A 26,488-nucleotide genomic window follows, 5' to 3' on the forward strand; every position below is an offset into this window, starting at 1 on the left:
TATAGAGAACTGGGACTTGAAACAAAAGTATTCATTTGCTTTGAGGCAGCTGCCCAGAACCCAAATTAAATAGCTCTCTGACTAGTTTTTGCCTATGATGGCAGCTTCTGATTTCATAGCTTAGAGTCATATGGAGGTAGATGCTCTTGAACCACCAGAGTTCAGCCCTGTCTAGTAGGGGGCTGTTCTCAGAAGGCCTTGTTTTATAACCCTTTGAATTAATCCATGAGATAGTTTTGCACTTTATAACATATGTATTGTAATGCAAAATGAGATCTATGCTGCTTTTTGTGGATAAATACTTTGGTTAATACACTCAGTAAAATTATTCAGGACTGAAACAAGAATACGGTTAAAGAAAAGAATATAGAATGTAGATTTAACTTGCCCAGGAAATATTGTACAGAATAGAACTAAGAAAAATATACCCAGATTCATGGAGAAATTATGAGGTCAAAGACTATTGAACAGAATATAATTGCCAACCCTCCATGATCAAGTCAAAAGGGTCACATTATGATACACAATTAGAATTATAATTGCAGTTGAAGCAATTGAATTTTAAGCACACAGTCCACAGGAAAAAGGGAACATTCAACTTCTGGTTCTTGATTCGCTCCTGCTCAATCCATCAAAATTTTAGACTTGCTGGGCGCGGTGGCACATGCCTGTAATCCCAGCCATACATGAGGCTGAGACAGGAGAATCACGAGCTCAAAGTCAGCCTTAGCAACAGTAAGGCGCTAAGCAAATCAGTGAGATTCTTCTCTAAATAAAATACAAAATAGGGCTTAGGATATGGCTCAGTGGTTGAGTGCCCCTGAGTTCAATCCCCAGTACCAAAAAAACAAAAAACAAAAAAAAACCCTCAGACTTAATGCTGGCAAGTTTCATATACATACACATGACTTTTCCAGTGCCCTGTATTCCTAGTTCCCTAAATGGTTCTATTCCATGTGGCACATGAAGGACTGCCCTTCATTAATATGATCTCCTTTCTCTGTTCCTCATTCCCTTAATGCTCTGGCCCTTCTCTCCTTGTCCAGTCTAAATTCCCTGGTCTGTAAAATCACCTGTATGTCCCCTTCATTGCTGTGTGCCCTAATATTTTTATTTGCTTGTTCTGATTGCTACTCTAGTTCCATCCAGCTTTCCCCTAATGCTATCTGACCCACATGAGCAAATATAGCTGGAGAATTCTCCACAACTGTCCTGATTCATCCACTTGAATCTCACAGTTCTCAGAGACTCTGAAGGTGATTACTGTATACATCTTTGTGTTTCCAATGATTATTTCTTGGATTTTTTTTCTGTCTATTTTTATTTTCTCCTTCTGGTATCTCATTATGCAATTTTTTTTTTTTTCTGGTCCTAGTAGTCTCTCACATTTTTTTTCTAAACTCTGTTCAGTTTTCAACATATTTTTTTTTTCTTTCTGTTCTTCAGGTTGTATGATTTCCATAGATTTTTGTTTAAGTACATGGACCCTTTCTTCTGTTTGTTAAAATCTATGGGAATGCCTTTTTAAAATATTCATATTGATTTATTAGATATTTTAGCTTCAGAATTTCTACTTGGTTCTCTTTCATGATTTCAATTTTTATGGATATTCTGTATTTGATAAGACACTGCTATCCACATTCCTTTACTTCTTTAAGTTTGATTCTTTTAGTTCTTTGAACATATTTTGAATATATTCATGATTGCTGACTTGAAGTCTTTGCTAAGTCCACCAACTGGGCCCTTTCAATGGCAGCTCCTTTCTGTTCCTTTTTTTTTTTGCACACTAGGGGATAGATCCAGGGCCTCCAGCATGTCTGGCAAGTGCCCTACCACTAAACTACAATCCCAGCCCTTAATGGCAGCTTTTTAAAAAATTTATTTATTTTAATCTCTTGTTTGTTTGTTATACTTTTCTTTCGTGTGAGTGTTACTTGGGCAAAATTTCCCTGTTTTCAAATCTCACAAATTGTTTTGTTTCATAATGTAGATATTTTTTGTTTTCATTCATGTATTATAGTTATATATAATATTGGGGTTCATTTTGACATAGTAACACATTCAGTAATTCACTGTAGCAAACTTGATGAACACTTCCCTCAGCAGTTTCTCCCTTTTATTGACTCCTTGGTCACTTGTTTATTCATTTAATGATAAAGCAAAACAAATTCTGTGAAGTTTCCTTTTCCCATTGTGTGTGGCCTCTCATGTGTTTTCCCACTTGTTTGTATATTTTAGCCTGGCTACTTAACAATCATCACCCATAAGTTACCATAACCATTTACTGGTAACAGGTTCTGCATAACCCATTGGCAGGTTAGACTTTTGCCCTTTATTTTTTGATATATATTAGCAGCTATTTTCACAGTTCAGAGCATTTACATTTTTTGCCCAGTGTTCTTTACTGCCTAATAGTAGCATGGATGATCCCCTTTTAATAGCAAGGACTACAGCTCCTGACCAAAAATCGATGTGTGATCTTTCAGATCCAATGATAGGGCTGGGTGTGGTGGCACACTCCTGTAATCCCAGCAGCTTGTGGGGTTGAGGCAGGAGGATGAAGAGTGCAAAACCAGCCTCAGCAACTTATAGCGAGGCTCAAAGCAGCTCAGCAAGGCCCTGTCTCAAAATAAAAAAGGGCTGGGGATGTGGCTCAGTGCTTAGACGCCCCTGGGTTCAATCCTTGATATAAAAATAAAAAGATCTACCTGGCAGGCCACATGGCAGAAGCTGCCCTCTCGATACAGGTGTGATGCACAGTGCTTTGCAGTCTCTAAAGGAGCTGAGGTGAAGGACTCAGCACCTCTGGTCAGCCTTGCTTTTGCCTACATGCATTACTAGCTCAGTGCCCTTTTTGGATGTTCCTTCCCAGGAGCCTCTGTAGATATTCCCTTATTAGGGGGTGGAGGGAAACCTTTGAAGATACTTCACTCTGAACCAGTAATCTATACTTTCCCACTATTAGCTCCCCTATAGTATGTTGATCTCACCTGTTGGTGCGGAAACAATGGGGGAGCTGGCACCTTCTTTCTGGGCTCTTGTTTACCATTGCAGTGAATGAATAAAATCTTAATCATTATTTTCATTTAAACACACTGTCTTAATTTCTTTAATACATAGCAGCTCAACTCATGACAGTCACTTTTGAGTGGACATAATCTAGGTATGCAGGTGGTTTCCTGAACTGCTAGGGGTGTGTTTAACTTTATTTTTAAGTCTTGTTTCCTAGGAGTCACCTCTGGATCAGAGTTGCTTATTGTTCAGTCAGTGTTTTTGTCAGAGTTGTTTTTAACCTCTGGGTGCCAGTGACACTATATTGATGTGCCTGTATGAGGTTGGGAATGCTTTAAAAAGTCAACCTCATACTTGTTCTGATTACTCCTGACTTGAAGGAGTCTCATATCCTTCTCAACCCTCAGGGTTAATTGTGATTCCAAGGGACCTTTTGGGTTTTCCATCATTTTGTTTGTACTGTGAAGCTGGGCTCATCTTAATTGTTGCCACCAACATCTTTGTTGTTTCTAAGAACATTTTTATATAAAGGAACTCTGCATACTATAGCCCAAATAAAGTTACTCCCCCCAGCAGAGCCATGAAGAGGGGTAAGGCAGAATAAACACTGTTGTTGCCTGAATTAGAAGTCCTAACCCCAAGGACCTCAAAATGTGACTGTATTTGGAGATAGGCCTGTGTTACCTAGATATGCATTTCTATGACCAAAATACCTGAAAAGAACAACTTAGAGAAGGAAAAGTTTATTTTGGCTCATAGCTTTAGAGGTCTTAGTCCATGGCCAGGTAACTCCATTGCTCTGAGCCAAAGATGGCACAGAACATTTTGGTGTAAGGGCATGGTAAAAGAAAGCTGCTCACCTCATAAGATCTAGGAAGTAGAGAGAGGTTTCAAAGGCAAATATATATATCCCCAAAGCATGTTCCAGTGACCTACCTCCTCCACCATTTCCCACCTGTGTTAGTTACCAACTAGTTAGTCCATTCAAATTATTAATCCATTAAGTGGATTGATCCACTGATTAGTTTATAGCTGTCACAATCTGATTATTTCATCTCTGAACATTCTTGCATTAACACAGGAGCTTTTGCAGGACCTAATCCAAATCAGAACAGGTCCTTTAAAGAGGTAATTATGGTAAAATTAGGCCATAGAAATCAAATAGAACTGATACAAGAAAAAAAAAATGAACACAGACATGTGCTCCGCACAGGAAAGATGATGTGAGGACACTATGAGAAAGCAGGTATTATAAGTTAATGAGATAAGCCACACAAGAAATTCAAAATGTGTATACCTTGATTTTGAAATTTTAGCATCCAGAACTGTGATAAAATGAAATCTGTTTTAGGAATCACCAAGTCTGTGATATTTTATAGGGAAGTCCTAGTCGACCAATATAGCTATGAGTCTTGCTGATTTTACTAAAATTTAGTAGATACATTTGAATTAATATTTCTTTACTTGTTTATGCCATTAGAACCATTTATAGATACTTTAAATAATTGTTGAATTTTTGTTATTATTTGTAACTTTCGAAAGTTATACTGCATTCTGAAAGGGCTTATTAAACTGACTTATAAAAGTTCTTCTGCCTCCTCTGTTCTTTCTTCCATTATAATTTTCTAATCTCTACTGATAATTTCCATTGGCACACAAATATGGTTCCTTTAAAAAACTCCTTTATTCCATTTCTTTAAACTCCTTCTCCTGTTTTTGGCAAAAATCCTCAGACAGATTGACTGGACTCACAGTCTCCAATTCCCCTCTTTTCTTTCTCTCCTAAATCCATTCCAATCTGGCTTTACTCCCACCACACTTCCTACACTGATCTGATCAAGTCACCAATTATCTCCTTGTTGCTAAATTAAATAGAAAATTTCAGACATCTCCTTATGTGACTTTCTAGCAAGATTTCACATAGCTGATCTCTCCTTCCTCTGATACTCTATCTTTATATGACTTCAATGAGAACACACGCATTTGGTTTTCCTGACACCTCAGTGGTTGTTTCTTCTCAGTTTAAATAACTTGCATTTCCATTTTTCAACTACTTTTTAGTAGTAGAACTCCCCAATGTCCTATCTCAGTTATTGCCACTTCTCTATTTTTTTGAGATATTAAATAACACGTAAGTGCTAAAGACATATCAAACTTATATACCCAATCTAGACCACACTTAGGTCCCATGTACATCTGCTTACCCAGCAGACACACAATAAACACTTTGTTTTATTATGTTTCAATCTTTGTCAACTCAATGTTTATTCTACAAGTATTCTCCATTTTGGTACCAACTCCATCATTCCTTTCATTCAAATGAAAAATTTGGAGCAATCCTAATCCCCCTTTTTCTTTCATGCCCCATGCCCAAGCCAATGGAAGATTTTTGTTGGTACCATCTTAACCATATCTCACCATCTCTACTGATAACACTGCCACCTACCATTACCTTTTACCTGATTGTCATCAATAATCTCTCAAGTAGGTCTCTCTACTACTACCCTTACAACTTGCACCATTACGCTATCGCTTAGTTTTGTGGTGCTAGGAAGTGAACCCCATAGACTGGGAAAGGACTCTACTTTATCGATGGGAAATGAATCTACTTCTGAGCTATATCCCCAGCTCCAATTAGGTTATTCTTCAAAGTTACTAGAGAGATCATCTTAGACTACAAGTAAGACCATATTATGCTTCAAAATATTCCAGTGGTGGCCCATTTCACCCAGAGTAAAATTCAATGTCTTTCAAAGGCCCCAAATACCACACTGAATATGTTTCCTCTATCATCAACTCCACCTTTGATTCCTGACCTCTCTGTGCCTCACTTAGTTTGTATCAATCACACTGTTTCCTTATACTTCCTTCAACATTCACAACACCTCCCAGCCTTTGCCCTTTTACTCTAGCTATCTCTTCTGCCTGGGGTTCTCTTCCTCAAGCATCAGCATGGCCAACTTCTTCTTTCTTTTACATACTAATCAATCCTAAGCTTCTCAATTAAGACTCCTCTGATCACCTCATTTAACATTGCACTTGCGACAATTTCCACCTCTGACACTCTCATCAGTCTCTTTTATTTCCTTAATATATTAAAAATCCACAGTCCTTGTAATTTAAAATATAGTTTATATGTTTACTGTGTTCACTGTTTCACAAAAGTAGAATAGGATCTTCATGAGCAGGGACATCTTTGTTTTGTTTAATGATAAACCCCAAGCCCCTAGAAAGTACTTAATCTAAAACAGGTGCTCCATAAATAATTGTTGAATAAATGAAAAACACAAGGAGCAAATTTTAAAATATAAAACTGGGAAACTAGAAAAAATAGGGAAAAATAATAATGCTATGCGCAGTTATACGTGCCTGTGGTTTCAGCTGCTCAGGAGGCTGAGACATGAGGATCACTTGAATGAAGGAATCTGGAGACAACCAAGCAAGTTAAATGAATTAAATGGATGAATGAATGAATAAGCAAACAAAACTGAAAAGTTGAAAATAAGTAAGGAGAACTTAAGTTCAATTTCTCATTGGAAAACATTATGTCCTACCAGAAATTTAGGTACCAATCATTGCCTATATTATGATGTATCATTTAGTTTGATACTCTGACTTGTTATTTCACCAAGCATGTGTAAGATTAGAAGTGGTTCGTTTGACATAGAATTTTCAGGGACAAAAAGTGTTTAGATAGCATTTAATCTCATTTAATAGATTAAGCATAGAAGGTCCTAAACAAAGATCACCTAGATTACATTTAGCAAAACAACATCTTGATTGCAAAGATTAGTCATCTGCATATTCCTAGTTAGGCCTATGCAAAGCTCAAAGACAGGCAGAATTCTACATTGAACCTATCTTCAAGTACTTTTACAAACTATCCTTATCAGGAAAATGTTAATATTTTTATTTTGTATCATATAAGGTTCTGATTTATGTAGTTATAATAAATACATATCACTAATAAGTAATGTGTCACACTATGCAGCTAGTAATGCTATTATAAGCATAGATATATTTGAAATACTACCAAATTAGGGAAATTTAAAGGGCTCAAGTGCCCTCTCAACTTCATAAACAACTATAAAAAATTACATACTATGTGTCTTAAAGAGTTAGAAAAAAAGGGTTTTGAATGCTTTCCCCATAAAGGCATGATAAAGGTTTGAGAAGATATATGAGATTAACCTAATTTAAACATTATAACAATGTTTATCAAAACATCATATGGTATCCCATTAATATGTTCAATTTTATGTTTTTACATATCAGTTAAAATTAATTTGATTACTAAAAATAAGAAATCTTTTCCCATGTAGAGATTGTATATTTTTATACTTTCAGTTTTAAGGCAGTGACTGACAATAAATGTGAATTCTGTATGAGAAAAAAATGTCATTATGTGTAAAATAATTCCATTTATACTCTTGCAAAGACTTTTTATTAAAGATTTAGTATAAACTGTCACTCAAGGAGTTCAACCACACTTTATGCAATGGAAAGCCCTGGGTTGATAATGAAAATATTTAGATTATTTTTTAGCTTTGAGTTAATCTAATCTTTGAAGAGATGATAACTGAAGTTTATTCAGAAAACCTTTGTCAAAAGCAATTATTGCTTGACAAAACCCTAACCACCTTGGACTGTTTTATGAGTAATGCATACTTGCCCTCCAGAATCTCATCATGAAAAAGAGAAAGAATGATATACAAATGGAAAAAAATCATAACAGAATACAGTAACTTCTTATTTTGGATCTATCTTCACATACACAAAAACACAATCTAGAAAAAAGATTTAGGGGCTGTGTTACTGAATTTTGTGTTACCCAAGAAGCAAACTTCCAGATGAAGATTAGCATGCAGAGGCCTCCTTAGCTCATGCTCTGAGATTGTCACCTAGAGGGGCAGCAGAGGAAGTAGCAGGAGAAGTTGAGCAGCAATGTATTCTCAACAGAGATCTCAGCTGACAAATAGGAGTTCCAAAGCTGAAATGACTATGTAGAAGTGTTCTGAGTTGGGTGAGGGAGATGGTCCCCACCAAAAAAATCAGTCATCAGATGGAAGCCACTTGGGGACGAAATCTTTCCCAAGGCAGTTATCACCAGCCAAGGCAAGGCCTGTAGGAAGGGGCCTTTCCCAGTTAGCTATAGGCAAGGTAACAAAGTCATGAGATAGTGTACCTGGTGGTCATTAGGATAAGAATATCAAGAAAAGGGGAATGGGTATGTCATACCTAACAAGGCAGATCAGATAATGTACTTTCAACTCAACTACATATATAATATGACTATATTAGTTTGCATGGGCTGTCACCACCCAATACCAAAGACTTGGTGGTATTAACAATAGAGATTTACTTTCTCACAGAAATGGGGGCTAAAAGTCCAGCATCAGGGTACCAATGTGGTTAATTTGTTATGGCCTTTCTTCCTAGCTTACAGGTGGCTGATTTCTTCCTGTGTCCTCACATGGCAGAGAAAGAAAGAGTTATGGTGTTTCTTCCTCTTCTTATAAGGACATCAGCCCTGTGGGATTAGGGCCCTCTGATCTTTATCAGATTCTCACACACCCCATGCCTATAGTCACACTTGGATTTAATATTTTAATACATTATTTCAGGGAGGACACAATTCAGTCCATAGCAATGGCCTACCTCATGTTTCCACCACATCATATCCTCTGGTTTAATGAAATTTAACATGACCCAGAGGAAAGCTATCAGTTGGGCAATACAAAGGAGGAACAAACAGAGACGAAGGAGTGATTTAGGTTACTGACTAGTGGTACTTCTCTTGGGTGATTACACTTGAATTCTCTGGAGCAGTGTAGCAGGAGGGTAACGAAGGACTGAACAGATGCTGTGTAGACATGCATAAATTTAAGACAATCAGCTTCCAGATCCTCAATTTCCTCATATGTATGCTTCCCAAAAAACTTATTTGGCTAAGAATATATCTGTGTTTTCTATTTCTCTTTTTTCAACTCTTTTTCTAAAATCTTTTTATTCTTCTTTACAAATGAAAAGCAAACTTCTCACCATTTTCTGTATTTCATGGCCTGCTATGTGAAAAACTGGAAAGCAAAACAGAGAGGGCAAAACATCATGAAATATTTATACCACACCTCAAAAGGTTTATGAACCACAAACCTTAGACTTAGACTCAGAACACCTGGTGGATAAAATAGGGGGGCATTTTATGTATTTATTTGAAAAAACAAAAATATGATATAAAATTTAATTTCCTGATGAGTTTAACACTGAAAGTGGGCTTTACCATGATTTTATTTATACATTAGAAGGGATTAAACTGAAGTTCTAATGTATTTATATAAATCATGTATACAGTAAAACTATCCAGAAAAATACATTATTTGCAAATATTTAATTTTGTAATAAATTTTGAGATGTCAATTTCAAGTGACAATGGAGGATATATAACTTTTCAAAAATTCTTTTAGGGGTTGCATGAGCAGTTTTTGAAAACCACTGTGTGTCAGTGAGCTATCTCTCAGTGTTTTCTAAACAATGCTCATATGGCATCTCAATCTTAGCTCTTCCCTATGAGCCATAAACACTTGTCATTGTAGGTTACCTAAGAGCTTCTGTGTATATAAAAGTGGACAATATGGATTTGTATTCCAGAAAAACACAAATTCAATTTGATCATAAGCACATCCTTGCCAATAGACCATATTACTCACTGAATTTTGGGCAAGACTCCCTGCTTCATGAATAGTTCTCAGGATGATATTTATTCTCCTCACATCAATTAATTCTGTTTTATTTGACTTTCTTCAGATGTGTCTCTTCCATACTCTCATTAATATTGCTAAGAATTCTATATTAAGCCATTACTTTTTATACTATATGTGATCTACATTTTGTAAAATCCACATTGTCCTGAATGTTAATGTCAGATATCCTAAAATGAACTTATAACCCTCCTATCTAAATTTTTTCTTCTTGCTTTTCTGCTTATTCCTGTTCAACAGACAGCTGCATCTTGTGGAGTAGCTCCAGCTACATTCTGGAGTTGGTGAAGATTGGAGTAAATGGATTTAAATATAATGGGCTCCTGTCACCAGGGTGCTTTTAACTCCATCAATGACTATTGTAGATACTATTGCCATCAATGACTCCTTCATTGTCGTGAACTTTATGGTATACCTGTTCTAGTACAGTGAAGGCTGAGAATGGGAAGCTGATGATCAATGTAAAACCCATTTCCATGTTCCTGGAGTGAAATCCCCAAAACATCCATGGGGCTGGAGCTGAGTATGTTGAAGAGTCCACTACTGTTTTCACTCTCCTGGGGAAGACTGAGACTCCCTGAAGAGTAGACCCAGGTTATCATCTCTGCTTCTTTGCTAATACCCCCATGACTGTAATGGTTGTGAACCATGAGAAGTACAACTCCTCCCTCAAAATTATTAGCAATGTCTTCTGTGCTACCAACTTTCTAGCCCCTCTGGCCAAGGCCTTCCATGACAAATATTTTAGTCAGCTTTTTGTCACAATGACCAAAAGACCTGACAAGAACAATTTAGAGGAGGAAAAAGTTATTTTTGTTTATGGTGTCAGAGGTTCAGTTGATAGATGGCTGACACCATAACTCTTGGCCTAAAGTAAGGCAGAATATCATAGATGAAGGACATGGCAGAGGAAAGCTACTCAGTTCATGACAGTCAAGAAGCAGTGACAAACCAGGGACAAAATATGAACCAAAAGAATGCCCCAGTGACTTACTACCAATACCCCATCTGCCTCTAGTAACCACTCCATTAATCGCATCTATGGGTCAATCCACTGATTAGGTCACAGCTCCCTTGATCTAATCAATTCACCTCTGAACATTCTTAACTCAAACATGAGCTTCTGGAGGAAAGCTCATATCTAAGCCATAACAACAACTTTGGCTTTGTGGAGCGAGCTATGATCATAATCCATACCATTACTAGAAGACCATGGGATGACCCCTGTGGAAAAATATGATGTGATTGGCCATGGGACTGCCCATAACATCACCTCAAAGGTGCAGCTAACTGTGGGAAAAGTTCTCTCTGAGCTAAATGGGAAGTTCACCAGAATGGCCTACATGTGTCCACCTCTAACATGTTGAATATTGATCTGATCTGCCTTCTGGTGAAATCTATCAAATATGATGATATCAAGAAGGTGGTATACAGGCATCAGAGGGAGAAGCCCCTAACGGGCATCCTGGACTACCCTGAGGACCAGGTTGTCTACTGTGACTTTAACTGTGATGCCCACTCTTTCACCTTTGATGGGTCTGGCATTGCCCTCTGTGATCACTTTCTCAAGCTTGTTTTCTGGTATGGCAATAAATTTGGCTATAGCAACAAGATGTTGGGCCTTATCATCTATCAGCCTCCAAAAAAATAAAAATTTCCTGGACCACCAACTCCAGCAAGAATATAAAAGGAAGAAAGAGGCCCTCAACTTCTAGGGAGTCCCTGTCCCAACTCATGTCTCCAGAACACTGAGAATCTCCCCTCCTCACAATTTATATCCCAGACTCTTCAGGGAGCTCCATTTGTCACATTCCATCAATAAAGTCCATTGTAATCAATAAAATAAAATAGTTATTTTCCTGTATTCCCTACTTTATGTCCTATTTCTAGTTGGTAATCTGGGAATCATTCTTGAATCCTCCCTTTTCATCACTGTATCATATTTAATCAGTTACAGTATCCTGTCAATTTACATAATACAGTTATCAAATCCTACAACTCTACTAAGTAAGGTACTTATCATCACTCTTCTCAAATATTGTAATACCTTTCTCCAGTGCCCTTGTCATGAAGTTCACTCTAGGGCATTTATCAAATACTTTAATATTCTTCTGTAGCTCTAATGCTTACAATCTTTTGCTTCTTTTTAGCAAATATGAGTAGCTAATTTTTAATGTATATCATATCATTAAAACGTTTTTAGAAAGTACCCCTTTTTATAGAGTATTTATATTTAAGTCATACAACAATAACTCCAGTACTTCTTTCCCATACTTTCTTAGATGAGTGTAAGGCCTCTTGCTGTTCACATCTCCAATATGAGACACTTTGGACTTTCAGGATTAAGACTAAACTTTGTCTTTAGCATGATATGCAAGGCTGTCCACAATCTGTTCTCCAGTGCATTTTTAATTATATTGAATTTATTGGAATTACCTATTGATGAAGCTGTTATTTTTGTTAGAAAATCACTTCATTCGTAGGAGCTATATCTAATCTACCGCTTGTCACAAAACACTAAAACATAGCAAGCTAAAGACATGTTTGTTGTATAAGTGTCAAATGTTTTGCCCATACATCTTTTCCTTTTTAATTATATTATTGAACAATCCCACAATTCATTAGATTACTAATTGGCAAAAAGATTTATAGTTATATTGTTTTAATTCTGTAAACACAATTAATTCATTAAAATGTATTGGACATAAACAAATATAAGTTGTAGAAATATATTCATCTAATTCTGCTTAAGAATAGAAAGATGGTAGTTAGAAGGTAAATTAAAAATTTCAGCAGTAAATAGTAAAAGATAATGTGATTGTGGGTATTAAACTCCTCTGAGTAAATTATCTAGATAATTGTTTGTTTTGGATACAGGAGAAGTAGGTTGAGTGGCTAACATTATGGATTTTGGAGTTACAATGCATATATTTAGTCTGTCCTTTATCATTTTACTGTGTAGCAGGAAAAATTGCTTACCATAGCTATGACATCATATCTCATACAAAAGACAATGATAAACATTGTGCCTACCTGACAGAACTTTTATGAGAATTAAATGGGATTATTCAGGTAAAGTATTTGCAATATTCTAATTTGACATAAATATTTATAGAATATTCACAGTTGTGCTAAAGAATATTTTAATCTACTGACAACTGACAATGAAGAAGAAGAATTGAATTTAAAATCAATTTCACTCCTGACAAACAAAATTCCAGAGTACCCAAACTTAGGATATAAGAACTCAGGTTATAATCACCAGTGCATTAGCAAATGGCAGTTTTTAAAGCCCGCAGGGCATGAAAAACTTATATTTTTCATCAAAGTTTCCCATGACATTATGGTTCATGCTGTGGGCTTTTTAAGTGTTGGTCGATTAAGTTGTACAAATTTACATAATAATTTGTTGATGACAGAGAGAAGATGTTAAGAAACCATGAACAGAACTTCCAAGAATTATGGGATAACATGAAAGAACAAATTTAAGATTTTTCAGGATAGATGAAGGCATGGAGATACAAACCAAAGGAATGTACAATCTTTTCAATGAAATAATATCAGAAAATTTCCAAATCCAAAGAATAAAATGGAAAATCAAATACAAAAGCTTACAGGACCCCAAACGTGCAAAATTATAACAGACCCACATCAAGGCACATTATAATGAAAATGCCTAGCATAGAGAATAAGGATAAAATTTTAAGGGGTATGAGAGGAAAATATCAGATTACATATAGGGGAAACCAATCTGGATCTCAGCTGATTTCTCAACCCAGGCCCTCAAAGCTAGGAGGTCCTGGAATGATCTATACCAAGCTCTGAAGGAAAATGAAAGCCAAACAAGGATCCTATATATAGCAAAATCAAGCTTCAGATTTGAAGATGAAATAAAAACTTTCCATAATAAAAATTAAAAGAATTTATAACCAGAAAGCCTATACTTCAGAATATTCTCAACAAAATATTTCATGAAGATGAAATGAAAAAAGTAAGTGAAAACTATTGAATATATCTTTATTAAAGAATCTTCATGCATTCAGGCACTTCTTCTAGGCCTTAACAGTCCATTAAAGAACCTAAGTCCTATTTCTCATGAAATTTATACTCCGGTGGAGATGATATATACATCATTGTGACTACTCCTTGAGAAATGGAGGAGGAAGGTACTTGGCTACTTTGTTCCAGGAGAGGGGCAGTGAGTGAAGAATTACTAACCTGAATGGAAACAGTTGGAGATTGTTAGATGGTAGACCTACACTGTTGAAGATCTAATAAAAAGAGAAAAGTCTAATATATCTTTGTGTAACAAATATTTGGTTTGAGTAACTATGTAAATTCTCATGGAATATATAGAGAGGTCTAGGGTTATAGTAGAAGCAGATATGGGGGGAAATCAAGAGTTGTCTTTAGGATATGAGTTACTACCTTGACATCCAAATTGAGAGAAAAACTCAGCAGAAAGGTTCTAAATATTACATATAGAGACTGGAATAAAGTCGGGAACAAAATCTATTTAATAGAAAAATTACATTAATTTTCTTCTCATGCTTTGATTCAAACAACATGAATTTTATATCCATTTTTTCTCATAATAAGTGACTATTATGAACATAAAAGAGGAATCAATAAAAATCTATAAAAATTGTTAATTTTATTTCCTTAAAATTGATAATTTTAATCCTATAACTTGATCAAGAATGTGCTGTTTATTTGGGCCAATAACTAGACATCAAAGCACCTTTTGTGCATGTAGTTTTTTTAACACTCTCCTATAAAATGAGATCTTTGCTCAACTGTTTCATTTATTTTGCACCAAAATATACAAGAAACATGAAACAAATAAATAGCAATGTTATAAAACCATTAATATGTCAAATCCATAGCAAAAGAGTGTTTGATGTATAAGCAGTCAGAGATGAGAAGGCCCTGCTTGATCAAAAACTTCCTGTTAATCAAGACTAATAGAGGATAGAGCAATAAATAATCTCTGACATAGCAAAAGCAGCCACATTTAACTGGAAGATAGATTTTACATATGGTTGATGTGATAGAACTATCAAGCTAACAACAACCCTTGGGGATAGTTTGAATATTCATTAATCTGCCCTACTTTGGATTTAACTTAGAATGCAACTGTCAATGAACAAATGAGCCTTTGTAGAAAAGGTGATAAACAAAATCCAATGAATTGGCAAATTGGAAAGTCTTGAAAGAGAATAAATGCTGTAAGATTAAAAACTGAATGGAGGACTTTAGCTCAGATCTCTGCAGGGAAGACAAAAGCTTCTCACCAAATCAGGTAGCTTCAGAGATTGTTTTTTAATATTTTCTTAGAAAGGAACATCTAGTATAATAAGGGTATATGTAAAATAGTTTTGAAGAAAAATTAAACTTTTTAAGACCCTTATTTTCTACTGTACTTTGAAAAGAAAGACTCTACATAGATATATTATTTTTCAGTTTGAAAATTACAAGTCTTATTTCCCAGATGAGGTGACTTCTTCAAAATGTACAAAGAGGTGGTTTTCTCCAAAGGCAGAGCAATAATAATGTTCATTAACACAAGTAGCAGATTGACATAATAGGTTTAGGGTGGTGATTCCAATTTAAACGCCTCCTGGGATGAAGTAGTTCAAAAGCATTCAGGTGTAAAAACAAAAAAGAAACAGAAAAACATAATCAAATCTATACCTCTAACTCTAACACAATGTTGAGTAGATCTGACACTTTCAGGGACAAGGAATGACAGAACTTGAGAAGAACTGAAAGTCCCACAATTTAACATAAATAAAATATGAAAACAAGAGAGTACATAAAACAAAGGTGTAATTTACCACAATAAGTATAGAGTAAACATATATGTAACCATCTCTCAGCACCAAGATGGAATATTTTCTGTATCCAAGCAGTTCTCAATGTATCCATTCACTATCAAAATCCCTCCCTCCTGCTCCTTCAGTTTGTCATACTTTTTATAACAATTTCTTTGTTAGAGTTATCCGTGTTGGGTTTGTTGTTGTTGTTGTTGTTGTTTTGTTTTGTTTTAGCTATACTTCCTTCATCTTCTTTGAGAAGTTGTGCTCAATTTTACAAGCACACCACAAAGCATTTATTCATTAATCTGTTGGTGGAAAATTATTATATTGTTTATAATTTTGGATTATAAAAAAGTTTTTCTTATTTTTCAAATGAAGAAAATTAAGGCTGGAGGTCACAAGCAGCAGGGCTGAGATAAAATTTCTTGTTTAATGTCTTATGAGTTAGTGCTGATTCTACCAGTCGGGTGTGTCTTACTGGCAATTTTTTTTCTGAGTGAATGTAGATTCGGTTCAACATCATAAAGACTGCCAAAGAAGGAAATCCATTCCAGTTTAAACATCAGGGAATTATATATTCCTTATATAACTTCATTAAATATACTCTTCAGAATCTTATTCTATTTAAATTGCCACTGAAAATTTTCAAAAATAGAAAAGAAAACCTACAGTACCAAATATTCATCAGATATCAATACCATCTGAAAATCGGATTAAATGTATCAGGTATATACATTTTCAACCTCCAACTAAGAAAATGATGATATTCAGCAACTATCTGTTTGTGCTGCTCAGATGTTTGATGGGAATGAGGTGCAGTTAGATGTCTGGAATCAAAGATATGAAGATGGTAATGAGGTCTGAGATTCCTCAGGGAGAGAACACCCAGCTAAAAGGAAAAGAGGCTTTAAAGCTAAGTTTTGAGGAAGTACATGGTGCAATGCTGGAGTGAGATAGGTGAGCCAGTGATGGGAATATGTGAGAACTGGCCTGGCAGTAAGAAGGGAACCAATAGACCAGGGTGTCACAGAAAACAAGAGATGAGAACATGCCGGAAGTCAAAAGAGGGATTAAAAGCTACTGAGAGACTAAGAAAAAGGAGTGCTGAGATTTAGTGCCAGAAGTCACTGGTGGCCTTCCTGAGAACTGGTTTGGTGGAATAACAGGAGAGAGATCTCATTGTTGAGTTTCATGGAATGAGTAGTAGGAGAAGACAAAATGGAGACCATACTCACAGACAACATTTTTCTTTGAAGGTTTTGGGAGGAATGAGATGGTTTTAACTGAACTTGAATGAGGAGAAGGAGGAGGATTTGGCATTAGGATACTAAACCATTACTAAGAAGGAGATAGGATCTAAAGCAAGAAAAGAGGTGAGCCTGAGAAATAAGGAGAAATTACACTAACTAGTGTCATAGAAGGAAAGAAGGGAAGCCTGGTAGAGAACTTATTATAACAGGAAATTGAGTGATTTCCCAGAAGAGGCATCATTTTTCTCCAGCCATAAGCTATGGACAGAAAAACAAAATTCTGAAACATTTTTTTTTTCTGGTTCTAACAATATCTTTCAGAGTATCATTAATTAGTACTCTCGTTTTATGCCCAATATTCATAATGTTGTCTCAGTATTTGATCTAAAAAATTACACTGTATGCTTGCCAGGCAATGTTTAAATTGCAGGTATTTCTAGTTTCAGAGAAAATTCTCAGGAGGTCTGGTGCATTTTCTACTCAGTGTTATGGCCTGTAATTTTTATGATCCAAACTAATTTTCCTAGTACTTTTTCTTTCAGCTTCCTTCAGTAAGCAATAGATTCATGGTTAATTTTCTATAGACTGTATTAGTGTGCCCAAGCTGTCACATTTGATATTTAATGGGAGGAAGACTGGCATACCTCATCTGTTTTACCACCTCCCTGTGGAAACATCAAGTTGATGTTGGATATTGTATCAGTCAGGATCCATCCAGAAAAAGAGAAACTACTATAACTGAAGTGAAAGGAATTTAGCTCAGGGAGTTGGTTAAACAGGTTAAAGAAATACTAAGAAATCAAACAGCAGACAGTGAATCAAATTAAGGGCAGAAGAAACTACTTTCTCCTCAAAACTGGAGAAATACAGGAAGAGACAGGGGCACTAGAATTTAGGAGCTAAGGTTGTGCATCAAAAGTTGCCATTACAGGGAGGCTGAGAAGAAGTAGAGCCTGGGACATGATGAGATACTATGGCACCCAGGAAGCTCAGGCAAGGCAGAGAAGGAAAAGGAGCATGTGTGTTCTCCCTTCCTTCTTGTTGAAACAGCCTGGCTCAGGAAGCACACAGACAACTCTCACTTGCCATCTATGACAGTGTAGAGCAGAAGGTCAAGAATGATTCCAGCAGCACAGACCCAATGCGTAGAGATCACCTGCCCTTTATGACTTGTGCAAAGCTCTACTGAACATCAGATTTAAGGACAAAATGAATTGCCATGGATAAATTACTGACTTAGTACATGATTTTTATAACACAATGACCCAAGCAATGGTATCTTTCCTCTTTTTTTTTTCATTCCTCATAAAGATAATTTAATTTAGCGCCCCCCCCCCACCCCACCACCTTCATGATAATTTCTAAATGCTTATGCTAGGATGCTGTGCTGGCCATGTAAAAATTCCCAAGGGAAATTAGATAAACATGTAGACTTCTGGCTCATATAATAAGTTTAAGTAGAGATCAGAGATTTAAATTTAGAAAAAAATACAGTTCTAACAAATAGTTGTGTTAGTGAATCCATATTCAAGGAGGAAGTATAATCATATTTGTACATATATCCTATCTTACTTGAATTTCTTGCTACCAGCATCATGGGATATGACTTCAAACTTCTTCCTGGTTCTGTCAGATCCTTTGTCAAATCCTAAATGCTTATACATAGCCATTTGACTCTTAATAGAGGGACCTGCTTCTTTATGACAATGGTTTGAAAACTAAAACATTTTCCTTTGTTTCTCCCATTTATCCTTATCTCACCATTTCTTAGATATTCACAGGGGTTACTTAGTGACAAGACTGTATTTTAAGAGAGCTTTACTTTAAAATAGAAATTTGGGGAATTTAAAAACAAGCAAATGAAATTAAAAAAAAAGAAGAAGAAGAAAACGTTAGGCTAAAATTCAATGCCAAACAAAGCACATAACAAATGGTGCAGTGAAATTACCCAGAACAAATACATTTTAGATTCTACATCAAAGGAAACCCTTTTAATTCAACAATTAGACTTACTTTGGAAGATGTTCACCTGAAGTTAAAAGAATATCATTTAGAGTAGTAACAATTCAAGAACTACTTTGCCCTCCTCTTTACAAGTGCAATGCCTAACACAAGTTTTAATGATTTAACAGTTAGCATTTTAGTCCAATTACTAAGCTCCATATGCTATATGATATTTAAACAGCTGGATCTGGTCTATCTATATTAAACAATTTCCTTTTAACAAGTTTATGATTGATAGTAGTGCTACTGATTTAATGAGTCGTAAGAAATTCATTTTTTTCATAGGGAGATGACTCTCTCCAATACAAGCAGGTATAAACTATTTTTATAATGTTAATCATAGTGTTTGGTTTTGAAACAAGGCTTAAAATGGAAAGTCAGCTAAGCTTCTCTAGTTATCATTATGAATCTGCCAGCAGTATGCAGTTTTCCCCTCCACATCAACATCTTATTATTATTGACTTTTATTGGTGTTTTAGTTAACATCTATATTTCAAAAGCAGTTTATATAATTAGTCCAATGCCTGTTTCATTTGGTTTTTAATTGTATCCATTTGATGAAAATTATTTTGTATATCAGTGTATTGGGTGAGAGGGGTTAAGGAATACTGGTATTTTATGAAGGGAGGAAGGAAGGAAGGAAGGAAGGAAGGAAGGAAGGAAGGAAGGAAGGAAGGAAGGAAGGAAGGAAGGAAGGAAGGAAGGAAGGAAGGAAGGAAGGAAAGGGAAGTAAGTAAATCCTTTCTCTGAACCAGAGACCTTGTTATATCCGTGTCAGACAACTCCTCCTTTCTGGTTATCTCATTCAAGGCTCTTGTTCATCCACTAGGTGTTGCGTGGGTGAGTTCAGTGCCAGTGTCATCAGAAACCATGGAAATTCCTTTGATGAAAGTGTTGGAAGTTGTGGGACACGATTAAAGATGAAATAAAGAGCATGTATTGAGATTTAGCACTTTAAACTACTGGGTAACTAAATAATCGCCATCCCAGCACTATAGGCACATTTGGAGGATGGAATTAAATAAAATGGTGGCGTTTTTGAGATATTACTCTGCTTCTTTCAAACACTGTATGGTGTGTGGCGTTAATAGACTGTGACCAATTTTTGAAGGAGTTTCATACAGTTTATCTTTTACTTTTAAAATGGATGTGTAGAAATAAACCTAACAAAAGTTTTCTCTTTTATTTGTAACTTTATGTCACCTTTATTTCACTTTCCTCCTAAAAGGAAATTCTGTACTTATCAACATTGGTGATAAAAACACCCGATATGGCTCAATCATTTTCATATGAATCCTTTGTGATTTCAACAAAGACCTGTTCAACAATATAATTCACTTCTCCTCCAGTTACTGGCAGAATATAAGCTGATATTTCAAGTGAATACTTAAAAATTTGAACTTTTACAAAGGTCTGTTAAAATTACTACACATCCATTGAATCAAAACAAACCACTTAACATGTATCTGAACATTGGTCACATTTTAGAAACATGTTAACAAAAAGGAATCTTTGCTATAGATACAGAGATAGTTTTACTGTGTTAGGTCTAAAAATACTGTAATCCATAGGTCTAGCCATCAAAATAATTTCTGCTACTTATATCAGTTTTCAGCAAAAAAAAAAAAAATTTAAAGCAAAAAATTTTTTGAAAATATATTCTCATTAAATTTGTCTATACTTAGAACAAGCATAAATATGGAAAATTACATTAAAAAGTAAAAAATATTGTATGAGGTAGTAGGACTGGGTTATATGCATGACTCTAGAGTAATTCTATAACATACATTACTTTATTCTTTTTCTTATTTTATTTTTACTTTACAGAAACAAGGATTCAGAATTTTTAAGACAGAAAGATAGGTGCATCTGGAAAACAGTTTCAATTCTTTGGACCCTTTGCCTTACAAGCAACAAATTTTGTTATAATTACAGCTCAGAAGTTCTGTGAAAATACTGTTTATGTGTGGAATCATTCAAATCTGTCCATGAATAAGGATTTATTTAAGCAGTCTTAAAATATTTCTGGCACCAATTTTGATTTAAACCAACACCAGATCAAGAAATTCATGAAAACCGACTTTGGTACACTATTTTTCATGTTGCATGTGCAATTATGTACATGTCACTGTGTACACTGCCTTAGACAATGTTAAAAAGAATGACTTAGGTATACATTAGCTCACATGTCAAGTACCACAAGTAACTGGGTTTGTATATAAAGCATTGGTTATCTATCATAATAAACAAAACCAAGAATGGGCATTCACATAGGATACAACAGATGGTGGTACCCCATGGGCATGGACAGTACAAGACACCTCTCCCTGTACTCATGCTAGGCATATGCTGACTCAATTGGCTAAATACTTTGAAACACTAACTTCCTGTTTCTAAAGTTCATAGTTAGATCCCTCTATGACCTGAAGTTAACCAGCCCCAGAGTCAGCTGTTAGACCATTTCTGACTTGAATTCTACAACAATGCTCTTTCCAGGGTCCCGTCTTTGCTTGTGGGCTGCTGAGACTTTATCAGCTGAGCAGGAGGGAGTGAAGAGAAAAAAAATACAAGTCAAAAATATATTTAGGTGGTTCCTTTCCTTCTTTAGAATTTTGTCATCTCTCTCTGTAAACAGAAGTGTTTGGGAAGTTTGAAGGTGGAGGAGGAAAGAACAAAAATATCACTTTTAAATGTTTTCATCTCTCTGCCTTTTGTTCTTGAGCTCTTTACATGGTCTTGGGAAAAACTGGCAAAAATAAAAAAAAAAAACAAATAAATCGAAGATCTTAATTAGACTTTGTTTAAAATCAATCATCACCCAAAAACCAGATAATACCAAAAATGTATTCTACCCACAAGGGAGTTAACAGGAATAAAAAGGAAAAATGACAACGACAACAAAAAGGCGACAAAATATGGCAAATGAGGATAGTACAATGGAACAGGCAGTTAGTGCCCGAGTTCTGTTGGCCCTAAAGATTTCATTTGGAGGAGTGTTTCTGCTGTATGATGACGGGGAACAGATCTGAACGAGCATGGTGATTGTCAACACTGCTCACAAATTTAATAAAATCCTAGAGGATCATAAACTGGCAGCTGCTTGGTGAAAATGAAATGCTAATGTTCACAATTATAACTTTTATACCCACAGCCATAAAATACATAAAAGCATTAGGTCCCTTTCTAAAGCAGTAGATGTATGATTTATGTGTCGTACAGAAGATTGAATGTTTTGAGGTAAGAAGGGGGGAATCATTGGTAAGTACGTATTTACACATTTGAAATAGGCCTATAGTTTTATCTCCAAAGCACTTAAGTAGATAAACACCTAGTTGAAGGTAGGAATACAAGGAAAGCTTTACCTAAGCAAGAGTAGTAATAAACACCATCCTAAAAAGAGAAAGAGTTTTTGCCATGCTGCTGTAATTTTAAATAATCTCAGGTAGGAACAAATAATTTTATAGGTTAAGATAGTTCATTGTAGATCATTTTTATTTTTTTTAAAGTTTTCTTTAATGGAAAAAAATAGGGAAACACCAAATTAAGTTAATTTTTGGTATAGAACCTTAAAGTGGGCAAGTGTGCTAAGAGATGAGAGAGAAATATGAGCAACAGTTACAGTAATCAGATTCCCAGTGGGAGTGAACAATGAGAGGTCAAAGGTCCAGACACCACTGATGTTTATCTTTGAATACATGTTATAGCAGTGCCAATAAGAACTTTTAAAAGCTAAAAACATGGAAAACAAAAAGGAAGTAATCTATAGCAGTTTAGGGGTAAATATGAGTGAAATGAATGGGTTTGCCAAGCAACCAACTTACACAAGGTGAGAAAGCAGGGCCCTCTTTCTGAAACTAAATATTGATTCCCTTTATTAGGAATCAATATTTATTAGGCACTATAACAAAGAGTTTGTGAGCATCAGCTTTAGAATGAGATATATATATATATATGTGTGTGTGTGTGTGTGTGTGTGTGTATATACATACATATATGTATATATATATATGATTAAATTCTGGTCCTACTATTAAAAGCTATTTAATCTAGGGTAAATAATTTCACTGCATAAGCCTTTTTTTTTTTTGGTACCAGGGATTGAACTCAGGGGCAATTGACCACTGAGCCACATCCCCAGCCCTATTTTTATTGAAGGACAGGGTCTCACTGAGTTGCTTAGTGCATTGCTTTTGCTGAGGCTGGCTTTAAACTTGCAATCCTCCTGCCTCAGCCTCTCAAGCCACTACACCTGGCTATAAGCCATTTTTAAAAGATAGTGCTATAGGTATAATAATGTCACCTCATAGGATGATTAAGGAAAGTCAATCAGTTGTATTTTAAAAACTATACACACACACACACACACACACACACTTATCCTAGAAATAATTTTCAAAGACTTCATGTAAAATGAAGGCTATTATCCAGAGATGAATCCAATGGTTGGAGGACAGTAGATAAATACAATAATTTTTAAAGCAGTTAGTGATAGTTCAGGCATGTTGCCATTTATGGATTCATTTGTATGGGCAAATATATTTGACTTAAACATTTAAAATACATTTGCAATTTTATTTCTGAGTGTGTGTTCTCAGTAAAGAAACATTGTTAAAGGCAAAGAGATCTATTCTTAAATCAAGATGTCACAGACATACACCCTCTGAAATCTCAATATTGTGCAAATAACCCCCAAATCAAAATCATATTAAAATATATTCAAATTTAATTTGTTGAGACTAAAAACACAACTTTTGCTATAAAATGTTCAAATCTTATGAACCTGTCATTCATTAAGTATTTTACATGCATCTAGTAAACACAAATTTGGCTATTGATTTTTCTTACATAACAATTGAGTATGGATAACATTATTTTTCTTTGATGAATGAAGCAAATTATATAGAGAGTGAATAAATCTTTCACTTTGAAAAATATATTTAGAATTTTTTTGCTTATTTTCTGTTTGGCTTATAATTTCTTCTGGTCATTCATGACATAATTTAAAGACAACATTTAAAAACAGGGTCTATGAAATTAAACAATGATATTAATTTTTTTTAAAAAATGGGTCTATTAAAGAAGGCAGGGAGATTCAATATTGCAGGTTTTGAAAATGGTGGAAGTAGATCATGAGATAAGAAAGGTGGATAGTCTTTAGAAGGCAGAAAAAGGAAGCAATGCATCCTTCATAGACCCTACTGAAATTCATGCAGGTCTACCAACATCTTAATTTTAGCCCAGGGGTGCTTGTGCAAATTTCTGAACTACAGAACAAAATAATAACATACTTGTTGTTTTAAGATACCACATTTGTGGCAATTTGTTATAGCAGCAGATAGAAGTCTAAAGCACTATTTAAACTAGTAAAGAGTTGCCATCATTTCCTTTGTAAATTTTGATGCACAGTGAGTGCACCCTTATGACAGAAAGTTTTTCCGCAAACATTACATCACAGAGATTTTACCCCTGTGTGAATTCTCAGACTGAGAGTACAACCTGACATGGTTGAAGGCTTTATCACATTGAGCGCATTTATAGTGGGATTCTTCCCCCATATATATCTTCTGATGCATTGCGGGTTCTAATTTGCGAATGAAGTTTCTTTAACATTCAGTATTCATAGGTTTTCTCTCTCCTATGTGTTTGCTGATATTTAGTGAGTTTAGATTTTTTACAGAAAGTTTTCTTCAATGTTTACTGGTATAATCCAAATTCGTTATATTTACAAAAGGTCTCTTACATATGGATGTTGATAATTTTGCCTCTATGTGGAAGGCTGTCACTTGTCCAATATATTCAAATGATTGATGCCCAATTTGAATCTTGTAATAAGATGCACATGAAGGCTAAATATTTCCCTGATATACTATGACCATCATGTTTATCTCCAGAATGGCTCTTATCAGGCAGATGATGGAGAATTTCATTATCACAAATTAAAACTCTCAGGATTTATTACTTCATAACTTTTATTATCCATAATTACATTTGGTAGTGTTTGAGCTCAAATTGAATGTTTCTCCAAATTCATTCTCTGATCTATTCATGTGTTGCTTTTGGTGATTTTTAAAACTTTTTTATTTGTTTCTTTTAGTTATAAAAGACAGTTGAGTCTATTTTGACATATTTATATTAACATGAAGTATATCTTATTTTAATTAGGATCCCAGTCTTGTTGAGGTACATAATATTGAGATTCACTGAAGTGTATTTATATATAAACATAGGAAAGTTATGTCAGATTAATTCCACTATCTTTCCTATTCCTATCCCCCATCACTTCATGCCTGTTTGTCTAATCCAATGAATTTCTATTCCCCGCCCCCACCAACCCTTGCTGTGTGTTAGCATCCACATATAAGAGGGACCATTCGACCTTTAACTTTCTGACAAAAGTCATCACTTATACATTGCAGAACTCACACAGGAGAGAAGCTCTAAGAATGTAATAAATGTAGAAACACATTTACTCTGAAGTCTAACCTCAGAGTGCATCAGTGGAATCCCACAGGGGAAAATCTGTATAGACATTAATAATGAGTGTGGGAAAACCTATGTAAAGACATCCATATTTTACATTCCAGAATCTACACAGGAAAGAAACGCTTTTGAATATAAAGAATGTTGTAAATCATTTCACCAGAAGTCACTTGATTTCAGCAAGAACCAGAGAATCCATAGGAGAGGAACTTTATTATTATAGTTATAATGAATGTGGCAAATCTTTGGTATGAAAAATCACACCTCAGAAAACATCAGGGTACTCATGAGGAAAAGACCTATATGGTAGAGGATATATATATTCAAAAACCCACTTTCTTTTCTCTAGGACACACATATTCTGCATTTCTCAACCTCTTCTAAGATTACACCACATAATGGAAGTCCATCTGGGAAAATCAAAACATATGTGATAAACCTTACTTCCAGGTCTGACCCATATAAAAGCTTCAAGGCAGTCCTTGATCTCTCATAAATCTTTGGTACTAAAATGAAGATGACCTGCATGGCAGGCTTGGGAACCATAGAGGATATCACTACATTTTAAAACAGAAGGGACTGATTGGAGAGAGCAGAGATTTTCCTGTTTCTATCCCAAACCCCCAGTATTTACTTTATATGAGCTAGAATTAAATACTCTCTTTAGCTAAAAAAAGGGGGTTGCCATCATGTAAACAAGATATAATAAATAGCAAAAAAAGGAAAAAAAATATAGTACTATTCTTTCATTTTTGTATGGAGTTCAAGGGCTGTCTCTAAAATGCCATCTCTTTTATCTACATGATTTTCCTTAATTTTTATTGATTCCCAGTAAATATATTTTCTTGGCCAAAACCATGCATCTTAGTCATCTAATTAGCTCTCTGTTTTAACACTATAAAATTTCTAATGGGCATTTGAGATCAATCTGACCATACTTAATCATCATTAATTGTAAAAAGGAAACAAGAGTTTCATATTATAATTGGAATGAATTTGCTCTCCCAATGGTAGAATCATATCATATAGTTATATACACAAGGCTTAACAAAATAAAGATAAAACAAGACTTAATTTTTTTCCTTTTAGGTTGTGCATATACATACACATGCTTATATACACACATGGACACTACTACACAACATTCAAGAAGCAGCTAAGGGCT

The 26,488-nt window shown here is 35.1% G+C and overlaps 1 protein-coding gene across 2 annotated transcripts in view; it reads right to left on the bottom strand.

Annotated features, from left to right (window-relative positions):
* The window catches only part of Gpc5 (glypican 5), a 1,301,425-nt gene that overhangs the window by 790,970 nt on the left and 483,967 nt on the right, over positions 1 to 26,488 (bottom strand). The gene's annotated exons all lie outside the window — the stretch shown is intronic.

Source organism: Marmota marmota, unplaced genomic scaffold (genome assembly GCF_001458135.2).
Source record: "Marmota marmota marmota unplaced genomic scaffold, marMar, whole genome shotgun sequence".
NCBI classification, from domain to species: Eukaryota; Metazoa; Chordata; class Mammalia; order Rodentia; family Sciuridae; genus Marmota; species Marmota marmota.